This window comes from Labrus bergylta, chromosome 15, assembly GCF_963930695.1.
Source record: "Labrus bergylta chromosome 15, fLabBer1.1, whole genome shotgun sequence".
NCBI lineage: Eukaryota > Metazoa > Chordata > Actinopteri > Labriformes > Labridae > Labrus > Labrus bergylta.
The window spans coordinates 10,482,696-10,495,301 of NC_089209.1; positions in this window are offsets into that span (position 1 = coordinate 10,482,696).

Consider the following 12,606-nt stretch of genomic DNA (forward strand, 5'->3'; position numbering starts at 1 on the left):
TGTCCAGGAGTTTGTTTTGAGCTCATGAATAATTCATTTCACACCTCAAACAAATGTGAGGCTCAGTGTCACACCTGTCCACCCTGTGCTCGTTGCCTAGTGCCCAAAACCATCTCTGTGCCGGCAGGCTGATTCATTGATTGAGAATGACTGAAGTAAAAAAAAAAAAAAAAAAATGCTTGAGGGTTTATGCTATCTCAAATGGTCACTGAACCTTGCAGCAGCTGCACACACACTGTTCCAGCAGTAGGTACAGCCTGTACAGCTCTTGGTTTTCCAGAGAACAACAACTACCCTCTCATTTGCTTTGTGGAGAGATAAAAAAAAGACAACAGGTAGCAGCTGCAGTATGCTGCTTGAAAACATGTTCTTATGGACAAGTGAAAGAAGTGTGTCCTGTGACCTGGCGCTTCAGAGCATACAGGACATAGACTCTTTTAGTGTTAATAAACAGGATTAGGTTTTTTTGGTGGGTGGGGCTTAGCTTGAGGCAAAACAGTTACTCCACACACGTTAGCCAACGCTAGCTAGCAAGTTGTTTTTTGGCTTACTTTCTACATTTGTGGAAGAAAATCTGAATATATTAAGTCACTAATTCTCGGGATCCAAGAGTGCTATTGGAATAAGTCACTGAGGAACAGGAGCAGACTGGCCAACCGTACACTCTCACTCACTGGATGGATTATTTGACAGGACTGCTAAAGGTCATTTACACTATGATAGAAAAACCTAGTGTATATAGTTCAGAGAAACTGAGAGTGTATAAGACCTTAGATGTTTATAACTATGTAATGAACGACCACAGGACTTTAAATACCTCGATTTAACTAGTTTGTTCTTTGTGGTCTAGTCTGGAGCTCTGCCCAGCGAGTTCAGGTTTCCCTCTAGCTTATCTTCACTTGGCCTTTAGCTAATAGCGTGACGTCATTGTGATGCAGGCCCCGAAAGGGTCTTTAGGTATACTGTACATTTCCTGAATTAGTGCCCTTTACAAAACGTTTTGTAGTTGTAAATGTATGGTATAATAACCAGTTCACCAAAATTAGACAGCTGCCATTTTTATTTTAAAGTGTCACATAGGTTGAGAAATTTTAATGTTTTTAAAATGTTGTAGGCTACTGCTTTATTCCAGGTTGGAAAGGTGTTAAATGTTTAGGAATCTGGTCACTTTTATGACTTTTATCTGATAACTCAATAGTGGCCTAGTGAAGCTTACAGTCAGAACAGCTAACATTCATCCAATTCCTAGCAAACATATCTTTTAGCTAGCTAACATTACTGTCAGCTAGAAACATAGGATACTGAGTCGTGTAACATTAAATAACAGTGATAGTAAGTGGTTAAATGCTAACATTAGCTGTTGTCCAACACTAGCTAAAGAGGTATAAATATGTTGATTTACATTGAAATGACCTGTATTCCTTTGTGAGAACAAATATCTATTGTCTAGTTTAAAAATGATAGCCAGTTTCCCCTACCTATGCAAACCTGAAGCACTGCAGAACAACATTACGACAGTATTCATAGCGTCCCTCAATGAGCCTGATGCAGGAAGTAAACACCCCACATTTGAATATGGTGAGTAATTTATAGAGCATTTAAAATAAATAATAAGAACAACATTTGTTTTGTCAGGCTTCAAAAAGTATCTCCGGAATGATTTCCATAACATACAATAAGGGTTTTATCTTTAAGCATTCAAGGATGTTGTTTGGGTAATATGTTGTGAATCATAATAATTTTAATCTACAGAAATATTTATATAAGTGCCCTGTGGGAGGTCTGGAATCTGTTGGAGGATTTTCCCCAATCCTAGCGATTTCAAAAATCCCTCTTATTATTGAATTATAACAGTTCCAGTAGCATTTCACTTTCACTGCAGCCTACATAAATGGAAATAATCACATTTATAAATTTGTTTTGGAAAAAGGTTTGTCTGATGGAAATCTTTATGTTTTGTCCATCCTGCTTTGCAATGTAGAACCAGAATGACACAGGTCTTACTTTGAGAGTCCTTGGGAATACTGTGAATGCTAAAACTAACACACAAGAAGAAGAAAAACAAAAGGAGTTGAAGTTCCCTCACAGCATTAAGAGGTGTGTTTTCAAAGAAGCAATAATAATTCAAATGACTGCGAGTCCTGCTGCTTAAGAAACAAATGATTTTGGCCTCAACAAAGCCGTCACGAGCAAAGAGAGGATCTTGTGAGTGAAAATGTTTACTCGAGGACAAGGACAATTTACACAAATTTCCATGTGTGCAAACCTTCTCTTTAAGATTTGCAAAGTTTCCATCTCAGAATATGGATTTTTGAAGAACACTTCAAGAGAATGAACATACTAATGGTAATGATTATGAAATTATATATTGCTTGAAAACTGTTGTAAAGAGCATTTTGCGAAAGCCAGATATACTGTGGGTTATGTTTTTGTTTAGAAAGAAATGGCTATTACCGCTGTAAACATTGATGATATCTCTGTGAATCAAAAATTAAATTTCATCTGAAAAGCTTCTCATCATAATGCTCTGTGGTTGTCAGAGCTGTAACGGTAATATTTTGCGGTGATTAGATCATCCTGATCCCTTCTCTGTTTATCGCTCTTTGATGCAAATCAGCTGTCCCTGTCAACATTTGACTGTCATGACCGGAAAAGCTGTCACTTCTCTCCTCTTGGGGAAACTTTCCTCATCTGTCTGGTCATTATAGACAGTTTCCCCCTGGAATAAAAACTGGTAAGCTTATAAAAAAAAAAAAAAAACATGATTTTAATTTCTTGTCCTTACCTACAGTCCTTGATTTCAATTAAGCTGAATAACATTGACAGGCAAATCAACAAGTGATCACAAAAAAAGCAACAAACCCACTACATTAACAACATTATCAACTTTAATAATATTATAACTCAACCAAGTGTCAGAATCTTTTTCCATATAGACCAACATTTTGATGGACAGGGCAAACATTTCATAGCAAAAGACGGTTATCTCATCATCAATGCATAATGCACAGCTCGTGCTGATGCATGAATGAGTCCATGGATTATTTGTATTTTTTATGCTAGAGTTTAAATGCATTTTATGCAGCACCACAAAAACTTCCTATTGACCAGGGATGATATAAGCGTCTGCTTCTTTTATCATTCTCTCGGACAAAGAGGAAGATCATTTCACCAAGCCGCTTAATATTCTTGTTATTGACCGAGCTGCTGATCAAGTTTCAAGTACAAACCTACAAAACACATTCAGTTATGAAACAAGGGCTTCTTTGATCACAATGGTAATACTGAAATACATCAATAATTACACATTTCTTGCCTTCAATCTGTTTGGTGAGAATATATAAGTGTTTGGTATACATGAATTTCAAATGGCAATATATCATGCCAATTTGTACCAAAATGTATCCAAATAGCAAATTTGGAGATCTCACTGAGCATGCCTCATACTAAAATGTCTGTGATTCTTCTCTGCTTCACTTTCTTTGCATCAGTCTTGTCACAGGTAATTATAAAATGTTGTTCCATGGTTTTCTGAGTTCCTGGAAGCAACTGCATCATTTCAAATGAAGATGTTCATGGAAAAATTATGTTTATTAGAGGGGAAAAGAAGTCTTCCAGTCATGGTATGTTTCATCTTTTTTTACTCTGACCAAGTAACACCCTGACTGATTCTCCCATCTCTGCTGATATCGCTAAAGATTCATCTTCATTGTGATTTCCATTGCATCCGTATATATACCTTGTAGTTGCAGAGTTATTTTGTTATTCTTTGAGCATGAACCTGAGCCAGAGGTCTAAAGGGTGGAAGAGGTTAAAATGATTTAAATGTTTGCTCAAATCATTTAAACGCTTATGCTACTGATCACCCTGTTTTTATGTTGATTGATAGGTGGTGGTTATTTGATTAATACTAATCTGTTCAAGCCGCACCTGGAAACCACACTGTGTACACAGCATAGCAATGTCAAAAACTAAACTGCAAAAAAACATTGCTTAGCACTTTTCCTGTGCTATGGTAGATATACGATCAGTAAATAATAATAATAATGCATTTTATTTATAGGCGCCTCATCAGTAACTTGATGACTAGAAAATCAAGGATGGGAAAGAGAAAAAGGCAAGACTGTAAATCAGCTGCCATGTCCTTCCTGATAGGCAGCTGTACTTTGATTTTTCTGCTCTATCCCTTTAAAGGAAGCCTTTCGCTCTTGAGACACAACAAGTTACCCCTTTGCTGTACACACACAGATTGCCAAAGTGGATCAATTAGCATAGACAGAGGCAGACCTTGATTAAGCTGTTTGGTTTCTCTCATTTTCACTAATCACAGGGAACTCGTCAATTAGGTCCATAAATGGATCTTCTGTTTCTGTCGGCTGTTTCAGTGATTCATGTCCAGAGGCTGTGGTCGCCGTGGAAACCTAACAATGGAAAAGATGTTTGACACCAATACTTGAAAAACTGTCCTGTCAGGCCCAGATGAAGACTGTTTCTGTCTGATTTCTGTCTCTGCTTCATCAATGCTAGACACACATGGTTTCATATGTGATCACACAGCTGAAGCTTTATTTGAATAATCATGTGTAATGTGAAAGCATAAATTAATATTCACCCTGCCATCATGTAAAGTTTATTTTTCCCTGTGTATGTCATGCATGACCTGTTTAACATTAATGGGTGCCCACAGAGATAACCTGATTTGATAAGCAAATCAGGCTGTATCCCAGATGTACACACCACTGCCCCTGCTGTCGGTGGCTATCAAACTAAGAAGGTCCTCCGAGAGTGGCTCTGATCTAACTAACTACATATCTAGGACAAACCGTCCTCCCCTCTCTGGCCACCTTTGGGAAGGACACCTGATGACACATGATGGCACCTGTTTGCTGGAAATAGCTTCAACCCTCTGTGTGTGGAAGGATATACATGAGAAGCCCCAGACAGACACCTGTAATGTACATTGACTAATCCTGCACACAATGACTGTTGAATACACTGATGCATGAGAGGGAGAGTTAGCGTGTCTCAGGACCATCTGGTCTATGAGGCAGCAGAGAATTAATGCTTTATCATCAAGCTGCACTCGCTTGTCAGAGACATCTGACCAAGTGAAAGCTGCACAGAAACATTTCACACATGTAAAAATTGGCTCTCCAGCCAAGAATGTCTAAGGGGATATCATCAAAAGTAATAGACACTTAATGTATATGTTTTATCGTTCCATGATTGACTAGTTTAGTGGAAGAAAATAATGAAATATCACGTGTACAGCTGGCGAGAACATTGATGTTGTGTCTGCCTGAATTGTCTAATACCTATATATGGATGACAAAATGTTTTCAAGGGCCAAAATTGTTAGCATCATTACATTTTGTGCCAAAATGTCTGCCCCAAATTGTTGTCCATCATGTAACAAATACTGACTTTACATTAGAAATAGCAATGTCAATAACTTCAAGAACCAATACTGATACCACTGACCAATGAGGCTCACCTTTTTTTCTTTTACATCATCTTCACCACTGCTTGGTTTGAACAATGGGTCGAATTGCTTGTTCAGGACGTAAAAAGATTGAGACTCGATGTCTTAAGCAGAAGCCCGGTTTATAGTTTGGCACAAGAGCTGCTTACTCTGCTGCTGTCGGAGGAAGTATTGACTTTCACTTCCAATAGACCTTGTTAATTTGATATCAAATCTATTCCCAATGTCCCCCGAGGTTGAATAAAGTATTAAATTCTGAAACTCATAAATTCTTCAATACAACTTTAAAAGGTTATGTCATATTTGTCAGTAAAGTGACTCTATTTTATTTTAAATCTACTAAACCGGGATCTTGTGTTTGTAGATATATAGTAACTTCAGTCCATAATGTTGCACAACTATTAAAGCTTATGTGACAAAGACTTTGATGAACAAACCCTTTTAATGATCTAAAACCCTTGGAAAAATTGCGGTATGCTCATTTATTCGGATATATTTAATTCAGAAAATAAGGAAAAGGGTCCCACTTTTATAAACTGGTACAATTTAAAATTGTTTTTATGGGGTTGCAATGAAAACTCACCATGTACTGGTTTGTTTGGTAGTCTTGGTGTCGCTGTCAGGAAGTCAGTGGTCGAGAAGGTTTAAATATATTCCCCAAAAATGAAGACCAAAAAGAGTCACAATTAACCATTTTGCTGTTAACAACTTTGAATACTCCAATACTCCATTTGTCCGGTGGGCCAAGCTGGAAGCAAGGCTGAGCTAAAGCGCCATGTCAGGGACTAAATTTACATCGGTGTCAACCAAATTAGTTCAAGAAAAAGTCAGCCAAAACCTGCCATGAACCAAAAGTTATGTTTTTATACTTCAGCTTTCTTATGGATTTAACAAACAAGTAAACACGTTATTAAATGAGCTGTGGCGGTTATGACAGGAGGACTTTTTACTACTTTTTGATTTTGCTATTTTGCTACCAACATCCTAATGCTAAGCTAGCTAACCAGCTGCTGTCCGTAGACTGTTTTTAGCAGACAAATACAAGAATGGTATTGATCTCATCATCAAAATGTTGGCAGGAAACTATGATGATATATTTTCCAAAATATCCAATAATTATTTAGTTGAACTCTTCAAAACAGTTTTAGCATAGTTTCTATCCTTAGGCAATTGTGATGCAACTGTTGCTTCTTTGTTTAATAAACTCACTTTACACATCACTATTTACTTGTTTAATAGACTGAAACCGACTGGAATTACTTTTTTTTGTGCATGAAATAGATATCAGATTAGACCTTTTATTCATGCTGAAAAACCACTGCTGCCTTTTAAACAAAAATGTGAAAATTTAATTTGAATAGCAGACAGGATGTCAGATAAAATGCTGTGGAAAAAGACAGAGAGTGACACTGCTTGACTGTTTTACATGAAACCTAGTAGAGACGAAATAATGATTTATGATATCAAGAACAAAGTAACATATTGATTCATACCTATGAATTTTTGTGCCTCTAAATTTGACTTTTTCACTTGATGCTATCTCATTAGTAGCCTGTCAACTCGACTGACAGCCCCTCCACACCTCCTCACAGCCCTCTCTTCTTCCCACACTTCACCAGCAGGCACTGACATTTGTATAATGAATGTGGTTCACTTATCTGACCACTGCCCAATTAGGTTTTAGACACTGTTGGCTGCACATAGAGTTCTTCTGAATTTCTTTTTATCGCAATTTTCTGTGGCTGGAAATCTGGTGATTATATTTAATATCTGAAGGTGTAACAGAAAGAGTATTGTTTCATTGATAACCAAACTGATAGGGTTTTTTACACACTAATTTGTAATGTAAATGTAAATACAAATTGGCCCAATTGGAGACATCATAAAAATGTGTGATGTGAAAAAGTGTTAACAACTTGACAACCACATTTGACCTGAAAAATATACTCCAAGTATTAAAAAGGTATTTCCAACATTTCATTCCTTCACAAATTATGTTCATAACTTATTCATTTTTATATATAGAAATAGTCAAAGAGATACTTTGGGGAAATGGAAATTCTGGTGCCGAGCTTAGTGAGAGGATCGATACCATTTTGTCAGCTAGAACTGAAACTACCTCCAGAAACCGATCGGCTTAGCTTAGCACAAGGACTAGAAACAGGGGAACAGCTAGCCTGGCACCTGTTATATATCATATGTTATACATATTCAATCTATAGAGAAAAAAGGCTAATTATAATAACAACATAAAACTAATAATATCTTTATTTATTTAGCACTTTTCAAGAAAAGAATTCTTAAAACAAACACATATACAGAAAATAATAAAACACATTATTAGGCAAATAAACTGGGATTTAAAATAAGAACTAGATACTTGTGCTCCAAACAAAGGACAAGAGCCCAGCAAAGAAAGCTCTGATCCCAACCTGGCCCCCATGCCCCACTGACAAGCCACACAACCCACCACATGGCCCCTAGTTGCCACCGCAACCAAAACAGCTCCACCAACCTGAACAGACAGTGTCTGCCCATGCAAGCCAGCCAGGCAGTGCCAGCACCACCCACCCCACCACACAGCCACCCCAGTATAACTATGTAGACCAATGGGCAACAAGAGCCAAAACACTGCCGGGGCCACCGAGCGGGGAACCCCTCCCCTCTACCAGTGCCCCGTCCAGTCAGTACCAGGACATCCCTGAAAGCCAGAGAGAAAGCCCCGGAGTCTTAGAGCCACCCCCCCCCCCCCCCCCACGCCAGCTCCCCACACACCCACATGTGAAAAGAGAAAAGGGAAAACAGAAAGGAGAGTCTGCATAGAAATGTTCGAAGGAGAACATAGAAGGCAGAGACAGGGAGGGAAGCCTGTTTAGGCCAGAGCTCACCCCCGCTGGAATGGTGGTGGGACATATCTAAGTTCTTAAGCTATACTGTTCATTTTTTTACACTGGATTTTTAGCACAATTTGAAAAAAACAACCAATATTATGTGCATTAGTCAGTTTAAGATATGCTGGTAGAATGATTTTAGACTTAGCTGTGGGGACCAAAGAGGAGCATTTTGACTTTTATAATGATGAGAACTATGATGTGTTTAGAAATCACTTACTTTACTTTGGAGTTAATGTTATGAATCATTTAAGGTTTTGGTTCGGAACAAGGGCTTATGGTCACATAAGGTCACTGCTAAGGTGTTAGCTTGGAGACTGTCAGAGACACCACAAGGCGTTTTCTGTATGCATTTGTATGTCACTGTTTGCCCACATGCTTAACCTTTAGCGGTATTTGAAATAGTTACATATCTTGTACACTTACACAAATACTATGTTGAAAACATTTTTAGTTTGACGAGTAGAATGATAAACACTGTTGGGAACCCTGCGAGGAATTCTTGCTCTTTAAGAACTCGTTTTTAAGTAAATACACAGAACAAGTTTCGGTTTCTGCCCAACTATTCAAACATCTGTTTGGTTAAGGTTCATGTCTATTGGAAACTAAGTTTGACAATTAAATTTAAATAAATATATAGAAACATATAGAAAATACATTAAGAGACACTCAGTGTCTGTGATCATTTTGTTCTCTTATTTGTGTGTGTGTGTGTGTGTGTGTGTGTGTGTGTGTGTGTGTGTGTGTGTGGGGGGGGGGTTATGGAACAGTATAAACCAAAGTTTTAAACTGACGTTAGCAATCAGTATAGTTCTGCCTAATCTGCAGGATAAACAGAGACTGGACAGTGTGCATTACATTTCCTCTGCTGTCCTTGCAGTGTGGAGGAAGCCTGTAGATAAGATAATATCAGTGAGATGAACAACAGAGCACATTGTGCTTCCTGTGTCACTGCTATGGACTCATCAAAATGTGTGTGTACTACTGTATGTGTGTGTATTATAATTTGTACACCAAACCTTATGTGGATCACTGCAAGTTTGTAATCCTTGGGAGTGAGGTCATTTTTGAAAAATTAGAAAAAAAAATTGGACAGACCTTCATGCAAGAAGAACAAAAATGTCATCAATAAGCCTAGAAAAATGTTGAAACTATAACGTGTGAAAAGATATCATTTAATCTAAACAATTTTTCCTGAAAAATCCCAATTTTTAAAGTCTTTGAAATACGTTTATCATGCCTTTCGCCTCCCTTTAGAACCTAAGCTCCTAAACCGCTAATAAATATAGCTGATTACTTTTTGTTTGCTAGAGCACTGACAATACAAAAAAAGCAATTCTGAATCAACCAGCTGGAGTCTGCTGAGTAACCTAACTTCACAAGATGTCTGTAGCACATGCTAACTAAGCCGCTAACATGCTCATCGATTGGTTTGATTATCTCTCAGTGTCAAGTTGCAGGGCAACCAGATTGTCAACTTGATTTGACTTAACTTGTAATTTTATTCAATGGTCTGTTGAGAGAAGAGTCCCAGAAGACTCACATCTCTTCATAGGTCAGACAGACTAGCCAACAAGAGCTAGCTAACAATGCTAATGCTGACTCTTCACGTGTATGGTACATGATCACCTTAAGCCAGAATAAAAATGATTTTTTTGATTCATAGAAATGATTTCTCAATTTATTGTATTTTTGAACCATATTTTGTGCAATGTCAATAATCAGTGTTGATTTTATAAACTAAGTAGGCCTGTTGAACCATGTAGTGCTCATGAGAATATTTCATTTGAAAAAGCCTACATGTATGTGTCAATCTTTAACTTTTTGTGAACTATTTTGTTGCCAGCAAGAAAATGTATGATCAAGGTTCATATCTCGTTGACTTTATCACAACATTTTATGTTGTGAAAATTATAAACTAGGCCTATGATGTAACTGACACAATAAATCTAAACTGGTAGTGTGTGCAGATTGTTTTGTTTGGACACCGTTTTATGTATTAGACCTGCCTTCCATTACCACTAAACCCTGTGAGCCAGGTAAGTGGGTCTTTAAGCCCAACTTATATCCTGGCTTTGTCTGAGAGTACATTTCAAACATAACATAATTCGTAAAACGTAATGCAACCTGGTCCTACTGTAAATAGAGATAACAAGCCATATGCTCCAGGTGTGTTGGCTCGCTCTGTTGTCTAACCCCCACTGTGAATGTATGTTTACTGATGTGCCTCGGAGGAATACCACCACAAGCAAATCCAGTATCACTAAGTATAATATATAATATAACCCCTGAAAAGAAAAAATCAAATATTGTTTTGTGGATCCACTGTTTGACCTCGAGGTCTGACTCTGCATGAGGACGAGTTCAGCCAACTGGCAGAAAATGAAAAGCCAGTTCACTTGACACAATTTAAATCTATATAAAATAAAGAGGATGACAGGTAGAAGCCTTTGTTGGATTTCCTTTAGACTGCTCAACATCATAGCAACTATCCACTGTACTTATTTCTGACCTATTCAAGTAAAAAAATGGGGCTGTTACCAAGCAGAGAAACCAAATCGTTCATTATAAAAATATAACCTAAGAGGCTGGCCATTGAGAGGTTGTGCTGCACAGTCCCCCTTTCCTTCCCTCCATCATGGCTCAGAAGAAGCTGTGTATAATAAACAAGGCTTGTCTGATCATTATCCAAGCAGCAAGCGGGCATTCATGCCCAACCTCACTGCAGGCTCACTGTTTAGCTGTGCTGTGCCAAATATCTGGAGATTTGTTTGCTAATTGGGTTGTTTGACTTTAGTACGATCTTTAAAAAGATAAAACGAAATTGTGAAGAAAAAAAGTGCAAGAAACAATGTGGGGAAAACATTGCAAATACAAATGACTGCCTCCGCTATATGACGAATGTTCTGAGCAAGAAAGACAGGAGACATTGAAGTCTACTTAGCCCAACACTGACAGCCTTTTCTACAAGGCATCAAAATGAAATTAGACTGAATCTGTATATTTTTGGAGTAACCATGTGATTTGGGCCACAGCTCCCTAGATGGAAAGGAGACCTAGAAAAGCGACATGGTGTTTCTGTGAAAGAATAACCCTCCAGAAAAAGAAAAAAAACACATTTTAAAGACAGTAACAAAAGAATTCATTTTTTGTGCAACTGCCAGCACTCGGATTCATTAGACAGACCCACCATAATGAGCCAGCATTAGACAAAGCCCCCAATTTTCCAGTGTGTCCTCTTTCCCTTGGGAGCTGTGATCATAATGACAGTGCTGTTTGTTGCCTGGTTTCATGCTGATTCATGATCACTCAGCCAAAGGCCCCCTCTTTTTCTTTCTTTTCTCACCTCTCTCACTTAGGTGTCTGGGGAAAAAGAACATCCATTCTGCATGCAGATTATTAAGCTGCATGAGACAAGTGTCACTGGATTCATCACATTTTCTCATCAGTGTATAATTAGTGATATCGTGAGGTGACTGATTTAACTGACTTTTACACCTTATGAGATCTTCTGTCAGGAGTGAGGCAGATATATAACTATAACTGTAGAATTCTGCAAACAGTGATGTAAATTGGTAATCGGCAGGGCAGCTGTTGAGGTCAACTTGCAGTTTGCATGCCTGCTTAAAATGAAATTGCTCTCAGGTCACTTAATGCTAACACGGAACTCATGCATCATGAGGGTTTCTTGTTAATGATCAAAATCCCACAAGTCAATCTTAAAGATGACTAATGCCCTGTTACAACTGCACAACAACATCTGATCACGTACACATTCAAACAAACCCAACATGCATGCATAATGTTTTCTGTTGTTTTTCTTCTGCTGTTCTGTCCATTAGTGTTTGCTACAACGGCAGCCGTTACATCCATTTGTCTTCAGCTGAGTGAGCACTCAACAGTCACTTTACTGTTGAGTGGACCTCTCAGGTGTATTGGTTGATGTGCACTTGGATTTTTATGATAATAGACAATTATTGCTACATAACGGATTTTCTTCTTAATGTACCGTGTGCCTTTCAGTTCCTTCTCCTCTAACAGCAGTAAGGTTTGCAACCTTACTGCTTTCTAGTATCCCTGTAAACATATTATATTTACATTATTTCACATGTCAGAGCATGTAAAAATATATATTATGCTGTCATTAAAAAAAGAAACCAACTACTGACACAGACAACAGTAAATAACATGAAACTCAGTTAACCTGAGATTTTTTAATTAATCTAAAAAAAA